The 20,742-nt window shown below is 44.7% G+C and overlaps 1 protein-coding gene across 1 annotated transcript in view; it reads left to right on the forward strand.

Annotated features, from left to right (window-relative positions):
- FRMD4B (FERM domain containing 4B) overlaps positions 1 to 20,742 on the forward strand; it is a 247,633-nt gene that overhangs the window by 66,037 nt on the left and 160,854 nt on the right. The window contains exon 2 of the mRNA XM_053378234.1: positions 11,296 to 11,417. The gene's annotated coding sequence lies outside the window, so the exon portion shown is untranslated. The remainder of the gene's footprint in view (positions 1 to 11,295; positions 11,418 to 20,742) is intronic.

Raw genomic sequence — 20,742 nt, forward strand, 5'->3', positions numbered from 1 at the left:
TAATAATAATAATAATAATAATAATTTATTATTTGTACCCCGCCCATCTGGCTGGGTTTCCCCAGCCACTCTGGGCGGCTTCCAACAAAGATGAAAAATACACTAAAATGTCACATATTAAAAACTTCCCTGAACAGGGCTGCCTTCAGATGTCTTCTGAATGTCAGGTAGATGTTTATCGCTTTGACATCTGATGGGAGGGCGTTCCACAGGGCGGGCGCCACTACCGAAAAGGCCCTCTGCCTGGTTCCCTGTAACTTGGCCTCTCGCAGTGAGGGAACCGCCAGAAGGCCCTCGGAGCTGGACCTCAGCGTCCGGGCAGAACGATGGGGGAGGAGACGCTCCTTCAGATATACTGGACCGAGGCCGTTTAGGGCTTTAAAGGTCAGCACCAACACTTTGAATTGTGCTCGGAAACGTTTAAGCCATTAACTATATAATTGTGGCTGGAATTGGGCTGGGATAAAGTTGGTTTAAACTATGGAGCACTGCAAAGGAAAAGTAGGGGAGGCGGGGGGTTTGATTTCCTTCTCTGCTCTGTTTTTCATTTAAACAAGGCAGACACATAAATCAACTGCCCCATCATATCTAGTTTGGCTCTGAGAACTGAGGATTTGACCCTAGATTGGGAACAGCATTGTATAGTGTTGGGATGTAGAATTGGGTATGAATGTGGGAAGCCCAGGTTTACATCCTCACTTTGCTCACTTGTGTCTCGGACTGGAAGTACACTGAGACCAGAAAACAAGGGCCTGGGAGTCCCAGGCTGCAGGATGGTGTTGGAATATTGACAATAATTTTAAGTGGTGAAGTGGTGGGCAGAAGCAAGGCTGCTTTAGCCAATAGTAATAGTAATCATAATCAAAATCAATCATTATCATAAATACCCCGCCCATCTGGCTGGGTTGCCCCAGCCACTCTGGGCGGCTTCCAACACATAAAAACACATATAAAAACACAATAAAACTTCAAACATTAATAGTAACAATCTGATCCAATATAAAAAGTCACAATACCTTTAAAATAAACATCTGATATCATATCAAACAAAGAAACATTCAACAGTCCATCTCTATTTCAGATACAAACATTCCAAGCTGGGATTTCAAATGCACATTTGTTTGCATCGAGTCAGGAAAACACCCACTGGCAGCATTCATTGTTCCATACCTCCACACAACATTTGGTATGACCATTCACTTCAGCGCTGGTGGCAGTTTTTCTGTGGCCTTTCTGCCATTCTAGCACCCAGTTGCTGAATTGAAACCACAGGCCCAAAAAAATTATGTTTGGTAAAAGGTAAAGGACCCTTGGACGGTTAAGTTCAGTCAAACTTGACTATGAGGTTGCAGCACTCATCTCGCTTTTCAGGTTAAGGGAGCCGGCGTTTGTCCGCAGACAGCTTTCCAGGTCATGTGGCCAGCATGACTAAACCGCTAATGGCACAACGGGACACCATGACAGAAGCAGTGGTGTGTTTTCAAATTGCTAGGTTGGCAGAAGCTGGGACAGAGCAACGGGAGCTCACCCTGTCACAGGGATTCAAACCACCAGCCTTCGGCAAGCCCAAGAGGCTCAGTGGTTTAGAGAGTACAGCACCACCCTCTCCCATGTTTAGCAAAACCACCGCGTCCACATATGCTGAGCTGATACCCATTTTATTAATTCCCCAAGTTGTTTCTTTTAAAGCTCTCCATTTGGTTCACCAAAATGTGCGGGGAGGGGGGAGTTTTGGGAGAGGGCGGCAGATGTTGCTGTGATGAAAAGCAAAGCAAAAGAAACGCAGGCATGCGAACATATCCAATGCTCATTATGTGGAAATAAGTATCATTGATTTTAGTGGTGCTTATCTCCCTGCAGTGGGGGAGTAGAATATGGTAGGAGGGTATCTGCCTTCCCTGTATTTACATGGGTGAGCTAGGATTTTAATTGGTTGGGGTTTGATCTTGTTGATTTCAAACTCTTCTTTTTCACATTTCTTTGGTGCTGGCTGCCTTAATTTTGGGGGTGGGGGTGGGATCCAGTCAGAGCTGTGAAAAAGCAAGAAGAAAGTGCAGTGTATAGTTAAACTGTGGAACTCACTTCCACAGGAAGAAGTGTGTGGTTTGGATGGCTACTAGCCGTGATGGCTATACTCTGGCTTCTCAGTTCTGCTGCAACTGGGCATGGTGCTATATTATCCCCTAGTTTCTGCACTGATAGCTGTTTTAATCTTCCCTGTATAGATCTGTGAGCAGCTGATCAAGCCTTAGTTTTTATTATCATGCATTGATTGGCTGTTCCCATGTAGTATATCCAGTCCTGTGTAGTCCAGTTCTCAGAAGAAGAAAAGCCTCCTTTTGACCTTGTTCTCTGCCGCTTTGCATCGCAGCCTCGATGGCCTGGTCTTTTTCACTCCACCCAGATCATCTCTCATATCTCATTCAGATTTCACCTTCCATTAACCCTTCTGCTGCAGCTAAGCATTTAATCACCTGCATTTTAAGGACGTTTGCTGTTCAAGTTGTGTTCGGGTTAATTTATGTGAAAGTGTGGACTGGATGTGAGGTTATTCTCCCTTTTAAAAACCTCAATAGCATACAATAAAATACTAATAAATATAATGACTATATTAAAAATGCCAAATACACAATAGTAAAATACATTTCTGTTCACATAATGTTAGTTCACTACACAATATCTCAATTCATTAAAGTCATTTTAAAGTTAGATGAATAATACTAAATATATATTAAATACAGTAAATCCATTTCAGACATTAAATATGAGTCACAACCTGGTCACAGTACAGGAAGGAGAGGAACTACTTTGTTACATCATAAAACACACACAATCTATTCCTGTTCATGAGATTACTAGGCCTTTTTCACATATTGGGTCACTAAGTCCCAGCTATTTATAACTTCAGTAAATCTTTCTATCTCCAAGCATAGCAGTTAACTTTATAATACTGAATTTATCCCAGAGTCTCCTTAATAAATCCAGCTTACTAGGTTTGCAAGTACCTTTCCAAAACTTTGCATATAAAATTCCAGCCGTGGTTATGACATACAGCATTTGAATTGGGTGAATAGGCACTATACATTCTTTTAATTGTATTTTTTTTAAAAAAACGATGATAGGGTGGAATCTCATATCAAAGGATTTAGAAGACATCTAAAGGCAGCCCTGTTTAGGGAAGCTTTTAATATTTAACAGACCACTGTATTTTAATATTTTGTTGGAAGCCACCCAGAGTGGTTGGGGAAACCCAGTCAGATGGGCGGGGTATAAATAATAAATCATTATCATTATCATTATCATTATCATTATTTGTGGATGTCAGCAGGGATGAACCAAAATGTGTTCCTCCATAAGGATGACGTGACCCTTATCCTTACTAAAGAATACACTAGCATTATGCGGTCACCTCTTTTTCCAATTTTGTAAACTTTTCCAAGGAGTCCAATCACATGGGTGGGCCATCTTAATATAGTGGTACTTCGGGTTAAGTACTTAATTCGTTCTGGAGGTCTGTTCTTAACCTGGAACTGTTCTTAACCTGAGGTACCACTTTAGCTAATGGGGCCTCCCGCTGCCGCCGTGTGATTTCTGTTCTCATCCTGAGGTAAAGTTCTTAACCCGAGGTACTATTTCTGGGTTAGCGGAGTCTGTAACCTGAAGCGTCTGTAACCTGAAGCATCTGTAACCTGAGGTACCACTGTATGGGTAGCTTTATCATTAGTAACTATTGGGAAGGAAGGTCCTTTATTCAATTTTAAGAACATCCAAAACTCCCCCGGTCTATTTTACGAACATAAAAAGAGCCTGTGGAATCAGGCCAATGGCCCATCTAGCCCAGAATCCTGTTCTCAGAATGCCCAACCAGATGCCTTGTGGGAAATCTGCAAGCAGGATTCAAGCCCTCTCCCCTCCTGTGGTTTTCCAGCAACTGGTACCCAGAAACCTTGCTGCCTCCAACTGTGAAGGCAGAGCATAGCCATAATCGCTAATGCCTTGCTCTCATATTAAATATAAAACACGTGCAAACTGGGCCTATATCTGTGCTTAATTTATGAGATTGAATCATCCAGCACTGAGTGTATGAAGGAGCCACTAAGAGATAAAACACCTCTGACACAGCCTTCACATCGTCAGGCCTCACCTCACACACAGAACGTTTTGATGCAGGCAGATCACAAATTCAGCTCTGAGTCACTGAGAGAGGAGACATAGAGCGATGCTAGTATCTGGGTGCCACACCCACAGAGATGTTTCTGGCCGCTTCACTGTACAGTGGTGCCTCGCAAGACAAACGCCTCGCAAAACGAAAAACTCGCAAGACGAAAGAGTTTTCCGTTTTGGAGGTGCTTCGCAAAACGAATTTCCCTATGGGCTTGCTTCGCAAGAAGAAAGCCCATAGGGAAATCTCCGCCGGCCTTCAGAAGAGGTCCTGGACCTCTTCTGAAGGCCGGCGGGGGGCAAAAGTCTTTGCTCCCCCCGCCTGCCTTCCCGGGACAGCGGAGACTTCTCCGCTGTCCCGGGCGATCTGAAAATGCTGGCGGGCGGCAGCGAATGCTGCGCTGCCGCCCACCAGCATTTTAAAAGCCCCCGGGACAGCAGAGAAGTCTCTGCTGTCCTGGAGGCTTTTAAAATGCTGGCAGTCGGGAGGAAAGCCCTCCTGTCCCCGGAGCTTGCGGGGTGGGAGGTGGGGAGAAGGGCTTTTCTTCCCACCGCCAGCCTTCAGAACAGCCTTCTGAAGGCTGGCGGTGGGAAGAAAAGCCCTTGTCCCCCCCCCCAGCCTTCAGAAGAGGTCGGGGGACAGACTGTCCCCGGACCTGGTCTGAAGGCGGTTTCCATAGGAACGCATTGATTGATTTTCAATGCATTCCTATGGGAAACCGTGCTTCGCAAGACGAAAAACTCGCAAGAAGAAAAAACTTGTGGAACGAATTAATTTCATCTTGCGAGGCACCACTGTATAGTGGTACCTCTGGTTACAGACGCTTCAGGTTACAGACTCCGCTAACCCAGGAATAGTACCTCAGGTAAAGAACTTTGCTTCAGGATGAGAACAGAAATCGCACAGCGGTGGCACAGCGGCAGCAGGAGGCCCCATTAGCTAAAGTGGTACCTCACGTTAAGAACAGTTTCAGGTTAAGAACGCACTTCCGGAACGAATTAAGTTCTTAACCCAAGGTACCACTGTATAGCTTTTGCTGTATGCTGAAGACGCACCTCTGGACCCTGAGGTAAATATATTTTAGAGCCCACCTTACCCTTCTGATTGTATATTGTTTTAATTTATCTTAAAATATATATTGTTCAGCGTTTCTTTGAATTCCATCCTGTGCTTTGGATTGCAGTCTCCGAGGCCTGCCTGTTGCATTCTTTTTCAGCAGTGGCTTGGTTTCCTGAACGTAAACTGCAGTCTATACCAAGGGTCAGCAAACTTTTTCAGCAGGAGGCCGGTCCACTGTCCCTTGTGGGGGGTGACTATATTTTTTTGGGGGGGAAATGAACGAATTCCTATGCCCCACAAATAACCCAGAGATGCATTTTAAATAAAAGTGCACATTCTACTCATGTAAAAGCAGGCTGATTCCTGGACTGTCCGTGGGCCAGATTTAGAAGGTGATTGGGCCAGATCCGCCCCCCTACTCATGGTTTATACCTATCCCCTGTAGTGACTGAATGCATAGCTTGCTGCTGCTGCTGCTTCTTTAGTTCCTCCCACTCCTGCAGATCTTGTTTGTGGAAGGAAGCAGGTACAATTGCTGGAAGGCACATTAAAACCTCTTTTGTGTGCGGTGTGGTCCATTCATATTTTCTTAATCTGTGCAGGAGGGGAAAGAGGAGTTCTTGGACATGCCAACCACAAGCCAGAAAAGCCTGCCTGTTTTCTTATCTCCCTGCCACTGTTGCTCCCTTGGCACTGCAGTCACCACCTGCTCACACACAGGCTGCTGTTACCTGCCTCCCTGGCTTTGCCACGGCTACATGCTCTCCACTGCCACAGCTCTGCCACCGCCCCCCTACCCCGGTGGGCTTCCTTTAAAAAATATTTTACATACTACTTCAAACCTCCAGCTTTCTCTAAGCACCTCAGTACCCTCCCCTCTCTCTTCTCAGCCGCCTCATTTTTTGGCTGCAATGCCCGTCAGCACTCGCCAATTGCATTTGCTATTAGAAGGAATGATTGCCGCTGGTCAGGGCCTGGGGTGGGATGGCTAGCTGTTAAACAGAATTGACTGGAATAAAAGTACCAGCGTAATGCCATTTTCTCATCTCCTCTGCCACATGTCCCTTGATTACCTACTGCTGTAAATTATTACTTCTGCGAAAAGCTATTAAAACCTGGCAAAGTCTCGCTCGGCAAAGATTTGGGATGGCAGTCAGAGTGGATTATCGCCCTGTTTCTCAATATATGTCCCATGTGATTTAAAGGGGAGCTGAATTGCTGGGATTAACGCCGCGTCAAACCTATTGTTCTTAATTCAAGATAAGGCATGACTTAATTCTGCCGTTTCCCTTTTTATCACTTTTGCTCGTTGGGAGCCAGAAAATAAAAGCAGAGCCAATAGCTTATTGATGAGCATTCAGTGCTTTTCCTCGGTGTTGCTGATGATCGTAGAATCATAGATCAGAGTTGAAAGGGACCCTGAGGATCATCTAGTCCAGCCCCCTGCAATGTAGGAATATGTAGCTGCCCCTTCTGGGGATCGAACTTGCAACCTTGTTAACAGCACCACACTCTAACCAACTGAGCCATCATGCTTCTTTCCTATCATAAAACCACACACAAATTCATTAGGGAATGCCAGCATGGCCATGTGTATTGCCAAACCTTTGAACTCTGGGCAGTGCTTTTAGGATTGTGGCACAATGCAATGCTTAAGACACACAATTGTAATGCAGGTTGAAATGCATTCTTCGTATTAACTCTAAAACTAGGTGTAAAGTGACCCATACTGCAGTTGCTTAACTGTTGTCTACTTAGGAAGCTTTTGGAAGAGACAATTGGCACAATATATGAACATCATTCTATGGAACACTGCTATGGATTGGTTTGGCTGTACAGTGGTACCTCGGGTTACATGCGCTTCAGGTTATAGACGCTTCAGGTTACAGACTCCGCTAACCCAGAAATAGTACCTCGGGTTAAGAACTTTGCTTCAGGATGAGAACAGAAATCGTGCAGCAGCAGTGTGGCGGCAGCAGGAGGCCCCATTAGCTAAAGTGGTACCTCAGGTTAAGAACAGTTTCAGGTTAAGAACGGACCTCCAGAACGAATTAAGTTCTTAACCCGAGGTACCACTGTATTGCCAAACCATGTTTTTTGCTAAACATCATTTAGGCAACAAACCATAGTTTGTGTTCCAAACATATAGACAAACCATGGATTGTGTGGTCTCCCCTTTCTTTCCTCGAGAATTCCAGGACGCCACCCAAACAGCATGAAAAAAATGTCCCAGCCCATGGCTGGTTGGTTCAGGTGGAATTACAAACCAACTATGGTTTGCAAACTGGTGCCAAACTAATTTCAGATCCTGGTTTGGCAGCTACCCAGAGATCGTTTGTCAGATGTTGCTGGTTTAGCTATTGAAACAAACCATGGTTTGGCATTACATCAGACCCATCTCAGTGACTTAGTGACAGATTTGGCTAAACATGGAAATCTGCATCAATTGGCAACCATTTGGCTATGACTGCTCCGCTTTGTTTGTTTGCTTGTTTCATTTGTATCCCACCTTTCTTCCGTAATGGAACTCAAGTTATCTTACATGGGGTACCCATCCAGCCACTGACCAAAGCCACACCTGCTTAACTTCAGCAAGATAGAAACATCACTTCAGTCTCAGAGTATGTCTTTTTTGTGATGTTTGGTCTGTGGTGGTTGGTACTCCCATAGAAGTAATCATCACTTGTTGTTCTGTTATCATGGAGTGAGTCTCTGTATGACAACTGCATTTATGGATAAGGCTAAGATGGCTAATCCAGTGAGTTCACTGCTGACACTGGAGTGGGGGACTTGCAGAGCTACCCATGTTTGTACAGTGGTACCTCGGGTTAAGTACTTAATTCGTTCCGGAGGTCCGTACTTAACCTGAAACTGTTCTTAACCTGAAGCACCACTTTAGCTAATGGGGCCTCCTGATGCTGCCGCGCCGCTGGGGCACGATTTCTGTTCTCATCCTGAAGCACTATTTCTGGGTTAGCGGAGTCTGTAACCCGAAGCGTATGTAACCCGAGGTACCACTGTACTTCATTGCTGTTTTCACACGTACCCTTTGCAATTGCAGGAAATTGTCAGATGTGTTTCCTAAATATTATTTCATGCTCTGGTCCAGGGTCATTTACGCTGCAGTGCTATACACGCTTACCAGGAAGTCAGACGCATTGAACAAGCATGCCTAGGATGGCACTGATAAAAATCTAACATTCAGTGTCATTTATTGTAAAGCAATTGTGTTAATGCTCACAGCTGAGAAAGAAAGGCTGAATTTGTGCTTGTAATGTATGTCCCAACTAAGGACCCGGAAACAGAAAGAAAACAAAAGGACAGATTTGTCAGAGATGTTATAAATTTTCAGTTGACATTGAATGCGTCCTTTTTTATTTACAAACTCCTGGGGTTTCAAAAGTATAGTTGCAAAGGGCGAACCTGCGCATAACTTTCCCCCACTTTTTTCATTTTTAAAAAACCGCAAAAAACATGCTTGAACTGGTAAAACTGTAGTTTTGCATAGTCTGCCCCCTGGTGCATAGATGAAGGTACTAAAAATTATGGAAAATACTAGAGGATTGCATATATATATATATATATATATATATATATATATATATATATATACATATATATATATATATAATTTTAAGACTTGGAGAAGCTTCCCCTCTGCATGATACCCTTTTCATATATTTTCAGCATGGAACTGATGCAAAACATGCCACCTCTTGTTCTCTGCCATCCTTTGTCCTTGGTTAGGGCTCCACTTCGTTATAGCTTCTCCCTAATTACTATGAACAGAAGAACCAGACTGTTTACCAGTGATTGTTTGCCCATCTGCCTTCTTCATCAAAGACCATTCCTTCTTTTTCATTTTCTTCCACCTCCCCCGCCCCCCTCTTCTGGTGTGTGGACTCTTTTCCTCTCTCCTTTTTTCTATCATTCTGTATATATACTGCATGCTTTGGTAGAAATAATCCTGAGATTCTTCGTTGCAGGCAATTTGGACATAGGAGCTTCAGGCCACTTCTGCCATTCTATTACTATAGACCATTTAGGCAGAGAAAATGACCAACACACAACAGACACATATCAAATATTCTACCCCATTTCTTAAAGGTAAAGGTCAAGGTAAGGGGACCCCTGACCATTAGGTCCAGTCGTGGCCGACTCTGGGGTTGCGGCGCTCATCTCACTTTATTGGCTAAGAGAGCCGGCGTAGAGCTCCCGGGTCATGTGCCCAGCATGACTAAGCCGCTTCTGGCAAACCACAGCAGCACACAGAAACGCGTCCCTACCCCATTTCTTACTCAGCTACAAATTTGCCATTAACTCCAGAGAGTGGAGGTTTACAGCCCTGTTCCAGGGTGGCACTAACTTATTTTATCTTGGCACATCCGTTTCATCCCCCCCCCCCGTGTTTTTATGATTTATATGTATTTTAGCCCCCATAAGGACCCTTTCCTCTTGCCTTCCCTGTAGATTGAATTTTACTTCATTTGAATAAGTTATTTCTACAGTCCTGTTATACACACAGTGAAACAACCCCACTTTCTACATTCCTTCCTACTTTTAGATCTGTACTGAACGGTGTCAGAGTTTATCATGAAGGGGTTGCGTTTCCAGTAGGCTGGGGTGGCAATGCTAATTTAGTTTGTATTTGGCTTCCATTTAAAGGGCATTGGTTCTTCTGGGCTTCTGCAATGGCAACAGATTTCATATACAGTGACATTTGTAGCTAAATTCCCACCATAGAATAGTGAGCTGGCGAAGTAGTTTACAGGTTGAAATTTGGCTGGGGGGGGTGCTGCCTTGACATTCCCTGATCAGACATGGTGGCATATTTAGGAATTCAATTGAACTTAGGAATTCCATTGAACTCAGCTGTGCTTATTTCTGCATTCATGGGTAGAACTTGTAAAACACGCTGAGATTTTAACAGCAGCTTTCCCCTTAGCTGCAATGCAACCTTTTGCTTTTAATTCAAAACGCAAACATCCTTGCAAAGAAGTGTTAATGTTTAAGCTGCTAGCATGAACTAAAGGTAAAGGTAAAAGGATCCCTGACCATTAGGTCCAGTCGTGACCTACTCTGGGGTTGCGGCGCTCATCTCGCTTTATTGGCCGAGGGAGCCGGCGTACAGCTTCCGGGTCATGTGGCCAGCATGACTAAGCCACGTCTGGCGAACCAGAGCAGCGCACGGAAACGCCGTTTACCTTCCCGCCGGAGCGGTACCTATTTATCTACTTGCACTTTGACGTGCTTTCAAACTGCTAGGTGGGTAGGAGCTGAGACGGAAGAACGGGAGCTCACCCGTTGTGGGGATTTGAACTGCCAACCTTCTGATCGGCAAGCCCTAGGCTCTGTAGTTTAACCCACAGTGCCACCCGCGTCCCATCGTGAACTAGGAATCCTGTCAAAAACAGTATCCCACCTCTGCTTTATTATTTTCCTCATTCTTGATGCTAGTTATCACTTTGTTCACTTGGCAGAGCAAAGATGGTCCATCAGTTCCCTTAGTGCTACCTGCCGCATCCCTCTGCCACTATATCCCATATTGGGTTCCCCAAACTTCAGGGGCAGCTTGGGAAGGCAGTGATGGGAAGGGGGAGACTGGTGAAATCCGGATGCCCAGAATTGCGCAAAAGTCAGTGCTTTCCACCAGCTGCAAAGCCACCATTGAATAGAGCACAGAATATGCTCTTTCAAGCTACCTATGAGCATTATGTGACAGTCTAGCCAGCTGGCCACATCAACGTCGCAATAACACAAACAGAAACATTTGGTGAGGTTCCCCATTAATTCCTCTGAATGCCACTTGCTCATGTAAGCTCAAAATGCTTAGGGGCAATATCCCCACAACTTGCAAGAATGTAAGTGTTTCCTGCCACAGCTGTCACCATTGGATGCAGTCCTCAGCCTTCACCAACCTGCTACTCTCCAGATGTTTTGAATTACAACTCCCATGCATATGGTAGCTGGGGATGATGGGAGTTGTAGTTCAAAGCATTTAGACGGCACCAGGTCGACAGAGGGTGTTCTGAACTGAATTCACGCGCTCTTAACATTTCTTCTTCTCCTTACAGGAAGATGGATACAGCAAAAGATGGGAGGAAGGAGTGAGAAGGGTGAAGAAGTGTTCATGTAATAATGGAAGGCTGAAAACCACGAGGGTCAAGGAGAGAGGAGGCTGTTCTCTGAGATAAAGGTAGGATTCAGCACAAAAGTTTCCCCTACTCGGTCAGCTGGCTGTGGTACATTATCACCCCTGGAATATACAGATGTCGAGCAAAGCTTTCAAAATCCATTGGAACTTCAAATTAAAATTATTGTTTGACTGAGCTGGTGTTGAGTAAAGAATAAGGGACACTGATATATCTGCATGGTACACCTCTCTCTTCTACATCCTTGCAACCTCTCTGGCCCCATCCATTCTGCACTGTTGGTCCCAGGGCGGAACAACACATTATGCATAGGTCAATGAGTCTTTTGGTCTTTCCCCTGCATACACTGTGCAGTGCAGACCTCAGTTTGATGCAGAAGACCAATGCAGGAGATAAAGAGGCATCTGGTTGTTGTTTTTCTCCCAATGATGGCAAAGAACCTGGGGTACCAGTAAGTAATTGCAAAGAAAAAGGATCCTTGGTGCTAGCTTTTCATTTCAAATTGCATCCTTAAGTGGCTCCATTGCATATTATTTTTTAAAATCCAAAAAGGAAAAAGAATTACACATTCTGCTTTTCACCCTTGGAGACTCTCTGCAAAAATGTCAATTCTGCCCCACTCACCACAGATCTGGGTTCTTCTATTTTAATTGTGTGGCGTGACCACCAGAGGGAGTATGAGCAGCAGAATAGCTCCTCTGGTGCTCTGCGGAGTGTCAAAAGTGACACTGCTCTCCTTTCTTGGGTTGCCAGATGTTTAAGCCGTTGGCCCTTGTTCTAGTACCTCACAGATCCGGAGAATGTCTTGTGCTGCTGTGCTTGTCACCTGCACAGAATGGAATGGGTCTTCAGTGGAATGGATTTCAAAAGGAGAGGTTTAGCAGCATCTTTGAGGCCATCCCACCTTGAAATCTGTCCTTCCTAACTCTTACATGGATGTTCATTCCGAAATGATTGAAAAGGAGAGTGACCGCTGTCTGTATCCATTTTAGCAAACTTCCAGGCAATTTCATTCCTACTTTTTTTAAAAACTTAAAATAGGATCAAGATAGTTTTTTAAAGTGTGTTACATACAGCAGTCTTTAGGTCGGCTCACATTGAGAGCTGATTCAGACTTTAATTTCATTTTTGGTAGGAGTAACTGCATTAAGACATCCTTTTCATTATGCATTCATGATGATTTGTGCTTAATGGTGGTGGTATCAGGGTGGTTGAATGCAATCTCGCTTTCAATGCTGTTTGTGCCTGCATATGTTTCGGGGAAAGATGCACTGCTTTGTTTCCAATCAGGCCATGTCTCGTAGCTTCCTGATGAAATCCTGTGACTTTTTATACCACAAGTGTTCTGGTTTGTTTTAATTGCTCCACTTTTGTTGCACTCCAGACAGCAATAATGCAATAGCATTGGGGGATCATTGCGGAACAACTAATATAGTGGAACAATGCGTCCTGTATGAATGCCCCATTATGGTGTCTGTGATATGTTGCAATGTATACTCACAGTCTCGAGGGGCCCTTAGTCATAAGAAGAGTCCTGCTGGATTAGACTGAAGGCCCATCTTGCCTTCATCCTTGTCTCACAGTGGCCACCCAGATGCCTATGGTATGTGTTATGTACTGAAGTTCTCACCCTGGGCCAGCAGGGGGATACTGTAGATAGTTATGCAAATAAGGGATTGAAAGTGACGTTCAGTGATTGGATAGTTTTAGAAAATTGTTACAGTTACGTTGTACTGGAGCTCTAAATAAGCAGGCTGACTGAACCCTTCAGTTCAGTTCTGTTCTGGCCTGTGAATAAACAAGAGCTGTTTGAAGAATCGCTGTGTCGTCTGATATGTTCACCTACAACTTAAAAGTATGTCTGCAAGCAGGACCTGAATGCAGCAGTACGGTCCCCGCTTGTGATTCTCAGCAAGTGCTATTCACTGGAGGGAGTTACAGTGGACACTCGGGTTGCAAACACGATCCATGCAGGATGCACATTCGCAACCTGCAGCGTTCGCAACCCGCAGCAGCGCGTCTGTGCACGCGTGGGTTGCGATTCAGCGCTTCTGTGCATGAGCAAAGCGTGATTTAGTGCTTCTGAGCATGCGCGGCTGCCGAAACCCGGAAGTAACCCATTCTGGTACTTCTGGGTTTCAGCGGGTCCATAACCCCCCCCAAAAACGCAACCTGAAGCGTCTGTAACCCGCAGTATGACTGTATATAGTCATCATAGCTAGCAGCCATTGATAGTGTTCTCTTTTGTGGACTAGATGAGATTGTGGTCTGATCCAGCACAGCTCTTCTCATGTACAGCCGCACCTTGGTTTTCAAACAGCCTAGTTCTCGAACATTTTGGCTCCCAAACGATGGAAACCCGGAAGTGACTGTTCTGATTTGGAACTTTCTTTTGGAAGCCAAACATCTGATGCGGCTTCTGTGGCTTCCGGTTGGCTGCAGGAGCTTCCTGCAGCCAATCGGAAGCCGTACTTTGGTTTCTGAATGCTTTGGAAGTTGAACAGACTTCCGTAACAGATTCCGTTCGACTTCCAAGGTACGACTGTACTCAGAAGTAGACTTCACTCAGTTTGATGGAGCTACTATAAAATAAGCATAGGTAAAGGTATGGACTGGGTCCAGTCGTGACCGACTCTGGGGTTGTGGCGCTCATCTTGTTTAATGGCTGAGGGAGCCGGCGTACAGCTTCCGGGTCATGTGGCAAACCAGAGCAGCGCACGGAAACGCCGTTTACCTTCCTGCCGGAGTGGTACCTATTTATCTACTTGCACTTTTATGTGCTTTCGAACTGCTAGGTTGGCAGGAGCAGGGACTGAGCAACGGGAGCTCACCCCGTCGTGGGGATTCAAACCGACGACCTTCTGATCAGCAAGTCCTAGGCTCTGTGGTTTAACCCACAGCGCCACCCGCGTCCCAATAAAATAAGCATACGGAGGATCAAAAAATAAAACAGACCAATTCAGCTACTGCTCTGGAAAGCCAACAGAAGCTGTTCCTTTCATAAGCTAGTGTGTGATGTGTACACACACACAGACAGCTAAATCTTACCATTTTGTTCTCAGACAGTTCAGGGAAACCCTTCCCCCACTCTGAAAACCGTAGAACCAGGAAAAAATGAAGGGGATGGTGAATCCATTTATATTTATAAAACGAGATACAACCAGCCAGTAGAAAAAACATAAAAAAGCTTTTTAAAGCTGAGGAAAATAAGGAGGAAACAAAACAAGGAGAATTAAAGATTTGTGATGGGGTGGAAGAATGGGATGGTGTGGGGGGTGAGGTGTTGGGGTTGCCTGCTTGTGGTTTAAAAGAACACCCTCCCCCTCCAAAAAAAAAACACCAAACCACTGGAACAATTATATATTGAAATACCAACTACTTGGCAATGAAACAGCTGGTATTAACGCACTCCATCCTGACAAATAAACGGCTGGAAAATTTGCTTCTGCAGTCTTCTCTGGATGTGCAGCACCATCAAGCACTATTCATTAGAGTTGGCATTATGCACATTATATCCCATATGCCAGAGAATAACTAAGCTGTTACCCACTTGCCACTAGGCAGCGCCCCAAATGTCTTGTATGCTAGTGACAGATGCCCTGCCTCTAATGGCAAAAACCATCCATTCTCATATTCTCAGTGGTGAGCTAAAAGGAACATAACTGCAAATCTTTGCAGCAAGTGCCACCAGGAGATACCTGGCCAGGTAACAGATGGCGTGCTCCTGCAGTGTGATGTAGTGGAAGGTGGGTGCATAATTCCACAATGGAGACATATCAGTTGCATTCCAAACGACAGAGCCTTACTACGGGAAATTGGGTTCTTCTTCATTTTATGCTCAGTCTGCTTTGTTTTCTTCTTCCCTGTCCAGTTCAGGGCACAGGGTAACAAAAATAAAATAAAATAAATCCATGTATCATATTGTGGAACGCGGTCTGCCTTGGGAAGCCCATTCCTGACACTCTGAAGGCTATCAGAGACTTGCTCTCTGTTGTACCAATTATGGATAAAAAGTTATAAAACAAACATAGGTATATGAAAATATTCAACCATCTATTTAAGAGTTATTTTGACCATTTGGTGGTGGGGGGGGGGAATACGGTAAGAATGGATGCATCGTCATTAATAAGACTCCAAAGGGTTTGGCAACCCTGGGGCTAATGTAGTACATGTGTATGAGAGCAGGTTGTCTTTCAGGTGTCCCCTTGTCACTTACTGTCAGTCCAGACAACTGTCATCACTGTTTAGTGTAGAAGGACAGAGATTCAGGGGAGAAAGGAGCCAGTCCTCTCCATAGAGAGGATGACCCATTTGCTCCTGTAAAGTGGGTCACTCTGGACTTGGCCTGCTGGGTAATGTAGTTTCTGACCAGCACTCCATGTGCTTCTCCGAAGTGCAACATGTGGATACAGTGGTATCTCAGGTTAAGTATTTAATTCATTCCGGAGGTCCGTTCTTAACCTGAATCTGTTCTTAACCTGAAGCACCACTTTAGCTAATGGGGCCTCCTGCTGCTGCCGTGCCACCGGAGCATGATTTCTGTTCTCATCCTGAAGCAAAGTTCTTAACCTGAAGCACTATTTCTGGGTTAGCGGAGTCTGTAACCTGAAGCATATGTAACCTGAAGCGTATGTAACCTGAGGTACCACTGTATTAATATTTCCTTCCCTCTCATAGGGGGAACCTGCATCCTTTTCAATGAGTCTCCCCCCCTTCTTCTTTTTTAAATACAATTTTTATTGGTTTTTGCACATATTTTCCAAACATAACATCCCATTCTATACAACAACAAACCTTTGCCTATCACAGCCTGAGACTTCTTTCAACCCCGACTAATGGTTTTCTAACTTTCTTTCTGATTTTGCATTTTATTTTAATAGTGATTGCTATAAAATCCGTATCCTAAATAAGCTCCTTCTTAGTCCTCTTTCGCAATAATTCATATTGTTCTGCTTACAAAACGTCTTGCAACCATGCAAGCGATGTCAATTGATTACAATTGTCTTTCAAATATATCATAAATTTCTTCCAGTCTTTCAGGAAAGTCTGATCTTGCTGGTTCCGAATTGTCCCAGTTAATTTCGCCAACTCGGAATAGTCCATCAGTTTTATCTGCCACTCGTCTTTTGTTTGTGGATGCTCTTTAGTTTCTACAGTATCTGGGCTCGGCCCAGTATACCTGGAGGAGCGTCTCCACCCCTATCGCTCAGTCCGGACACTGAGGTCCAACTCCAAAGGCCTTCTGGCAGTTTGCTCCCTGCGAGAAGCGAAGTTATAGGGAACCAGGCAGAGGGCCTTCTCGGTAGTGGCTCCCACCCTGTGGAATGCCCTCCTTTCAGATATGAAGGAAATAAACAACTATCTGACTTTTAGAAGACATCTGAAGGCAGCCCTGTTTAGGGAAGCTTTTAATGTTTGATGTTTTATCATGCTTTTAATATTCTGTTGGGAGCTGCCCAGAGTGGCTGGGGAAACCCAGCTAGATGGGCGGGGTATAAATTAATAATAATAATAATAATAATAATAATAATAATAATAATAATAATAATATCAGCTTCCCTAGAGCCATGGGAGTCATTCATTTGGTTCACTTGTGTGACTAGCAAGGAACTTTGAAGTGCCAGGCTGCCTTCCTATGGCTGCCTAAATGGCCCTGTATGAGCATTTGTGCTTCGCTGCCAGACATCCTCTTCCTTTTCCAAATGGCTTCCTCTGGCAGGCCCTGCTCACCTTATGTTCTCTCTAAGGAGAACAGTTGTTCCTTAACAATCCGTTGGCAAAAGAAGGATCAGACCTGCGTAACAAACAGGCCACGTAAGTTGCTCATTGTAATAGATATATACATGAAAATCTCAGTAATTAATTTTTTCAGTATGGAAGAGTCTAGGCTGCACACTTGATCAATAAACAGTGATTCCAAAAACGAGTCTAAACATTTAGACTTCACAGTCTCTTATTAAATCCCTTTTCATCTTTATTCTTTCCCTCACCTGCTCCTTCTCTGCCTACTACATCTTTTGCCTGCTCTTTCTTGGTGAAATGTTTGGCCCTTTTGCTCTGTGGTCACCAATCAAGAATTATATTACTTTATATGTTTATGTTTATTTATTTTTTGTACCCTGTTCACCTGACTGGGGTGCTCCCAACAGGGTATATGCAACAACACTACAACAACACAACAGCGTCCCGAGACAGGGCTGCCTTCAGATGTCTTCGGAAAATCATTCAATTGGTTATCTCTTTGACATCTGATGAGAGGCGTTCCCTCTGCCTGGTTCCTTGTAACTTCAGTTCTTGCAGTGAGGGAACTGCCAGAAGGTCCTTGGAGCTGGACCTCAGTGGCTGGACTGAACAATGTGGGTGGAGATGCTCCTTCAGGAGTACAGAGCCAAAATCGCCACAGGCTTTAAAGATCAACACCAACACTTTGAAACATACGTGTCATGTATATCTATTTATTTGCTCTTAATCTAATGTGGCTTTAGTTCCTTCCACTTTGGTAGTTGCTCTAGTGACATTTAGCACCAAGCATTCTCAAGCCGCTGTAGAGGTCACAGGCAGAGTTGCCAGGTTGGAGCCTGGAGAACTGCTACTACAGCTTTAAATCTCTCTATGCAAGAGGAAGGGACGCGGGTGGCGCTGTGGGTTAAACCACAGAGCCTAGGACTTGCTGATCGGAAGGTTGGCGGTTCGAATCCCCGCAACGGGGTGAGCTCCCGTTGCTCGGTCCCTGCTCCTGCCAACCTAGCAGTTCGAAAGCACGTCAAAGTGCAAGTAGATAAATAGGTACGGCTCAGACGGGAAGGTAAACGGCATTTCCGTGCACTGCTCTGGTTCACCAGAAGCAGCTTAGTCATGCTGGCCACATGACCTGGAAGCTGTCTGCAGACAAACGCCGGCTCCCTCGGCCAATAAAGCAAGATGAGCGCCGCATCCCCAGAGTCGGTCATGACTGGACCTAATGGTCAGGGGTCTCTTTACCTTTACCTTTATGCGAGAGGAAAGAAGGTAAGTGTGGCTTTCTCCCACCCATTCATTTTCCCTTCCTGCCCTTCGCCCCCACACCTGCTGTGCGGCACTGCTGGATTCCTGCCCACCACAACAAGTAGAGGAAGGGGATGGGCAGAATGTCAGGACCACAGTTGCCTTTTCTCATGCAGAGAGCTAGAAGCATTTTTAAGGGTTGGAGGGCTCAAGGAAGATATGTTGAATGCTCCATGCTTTTCAGACGTGTTTTTGCCAGCTCCATATCAAATGGGCAAATAACAAAGCTATAAGTTTGCACAATCCTATGTGATAAGTTGAATAAGAAAGAAATCTAAGACCTAGTCATTGATCACCTGCATTGCAGGAGGGGTTGGACCTAGACGAGCCTCAGGGTCACTTTCCAACTCTACAATTCTAGGGTCACAGTTAAGAATTATAGGACATTAGAGGAAAACCAGCCTGCCTTAAGTACAGCAGTCGTCTTCTTTGCCTGATTATCTGAGGCAGTGGGGGATGAATGTGCCCAACAATCACAGATCACAGGTAGACCCTTCCTATAGCCTAACATCTGAGATAACACTATTGCCCGGGAGGCAGCTCATCCATCCATCTGCAACCCATTCTCCCTCAAGAAACCATCAGGAGAACAAAAGAGAGAGAGAATTAAATAGAAATTAATCCAGGCCATACACAGCTTTTGAAACCCCCCATATTTTGTGCAGTACCAAAAGTTGCTTTCTCTTGGATGTGACTCTCACCAGTCCCTTCCTCATTCTTTGATTTCATCTCTACCCTTTCCCTTTCTTTTTGGTGTGGCTCCAAGGTCTCCCTTTCCTTTCTCTAGGCTGACTCATCTAAACTACGACAGTAAATATGGGCTGGGCTGACCCCCAGTTCTAGAGTTTCCTTCTCCAACATCCTTTCTCACTGGTGTGTGTGAGTGTGTTTTGTCCAGGTCTGAGGGTTTGTTTTTTTGACATTTCCAAATGTCACAATTCCCACTGGATAAGGCTGGTGATGATGCCAGTCCATTGCCCGGCAGAACTTTTTAGAAAAGTGTCTTTGCCCATTAGTGTGCATTGTTCTAAATTGGCAATGCAATTACCCCACGTCAATGCAACATTTCATTTGCCCTTAGTAGCACATAGTGGGAGTCAAAGATCTAACATCTGGTTGTTCTTGTGTTCCTGCCCTCCACCCATCTTAGGAAGAGTAAATGAATGAATCGGGAGGTGGGGCTTTCCTGCTTTCCCCTTCCTTGATCCTGGAGTGGCAGGAAGCCCAACTCTCTATGAACAGTTCAGTTTTGAGATACACATTCCCTCTGCCTGCCCTGGTGTGTTAGGGAAAACTCTGAACAACTGTTAGGGATATATGTAGCTCTTTCAGCAACAACCCACTTGCTGTTGTACATGGATGTGTATAGCTTTGATTGCAAACCACCCTGATCATTTCCATTGAAGGACAGTATACAAGTTTATTAAATAATAATAATAATAAATTTTACATACACACACATAGTGGAGATACCACTTTAGGGCATTTACCACATTTGTAGACAGATGAGTTGAGGTTCCAGTTAAAGCACACAGCACATCCATTTTTGCTCAAAAGGGTCACGTTGGTATTATCGTTTTTAAGTAGGGGGGGGGAAATGAGGCTATTGCTTTTAAGGAAAAAAATATGAGGCAAGTGCAAGTTGCAAACTCTGAGGACTCTTGTGCCATTGGCTGAGCTGCTGCAATATCACAGAAGCTCAGAGATAATAGAATTGAGGCTCGCTGCTCTGTTGTAGGATACATGATCCAATGATTTAGGAGAAATGGTCAGTGTGAAAGATCTAGTCTAGGTAGCCAATATGGTGCCCTCTAGATATTTTGAATGACAACTCCCTCAGCCCTGTCCGCTGGTCATGTTGGCTACGGCTGATGGGAGTTGTGGTCCAAAACATATGGAGGGCATCATGTTGGCTATTTCTGAACTGGGCAGTAGAGAGTTGACCAGCTGTGCACTGGGGGTGTACAAGTTAAATAGTTGAATGGGGTGCACAAGAAACATATGAGTGCACTGGGGTGAGGAAAATGGAAAATCGGAACAATTTGGAAAGAGATGAAGAGGAAGAGATGGAGGAAAGCAGATGGGGAAGAGGCAGGGAATGGGAAGATGAGAGGGTACAGAAGCAATGGGTGTATTAGAATGAAAGCAGAGGATGAGAAGTGGGGTCAAGGGCTGAAGAAAGAAGCAAAGAGGTAGCTGGCTAGGGATGAAATTATGGACCAATCATGGGAACCATTTCCATATAATTGCTGCCCTGGTCACATCTCTATTTATCTCCATCAGTGAGATAGCACAGACACTTCCCACACTGAGATTAATCATTGC

Source organism: Podarcis raffonei, chromosome 2 (assembly GCF_027172205.1).
Source record: "Podarcis raffonei isolate rPodRaf1 chromosome 2, rPodRaf1.pri, whole genome shotgun sequence".
Classification (NCBI taxonomy): domain Eukaryota; kingdom Metazoa; phylum Chordata; class Lepidosauria; order Squamata; family Lacertidae; genus Podarcis; species Podarcis raffonei.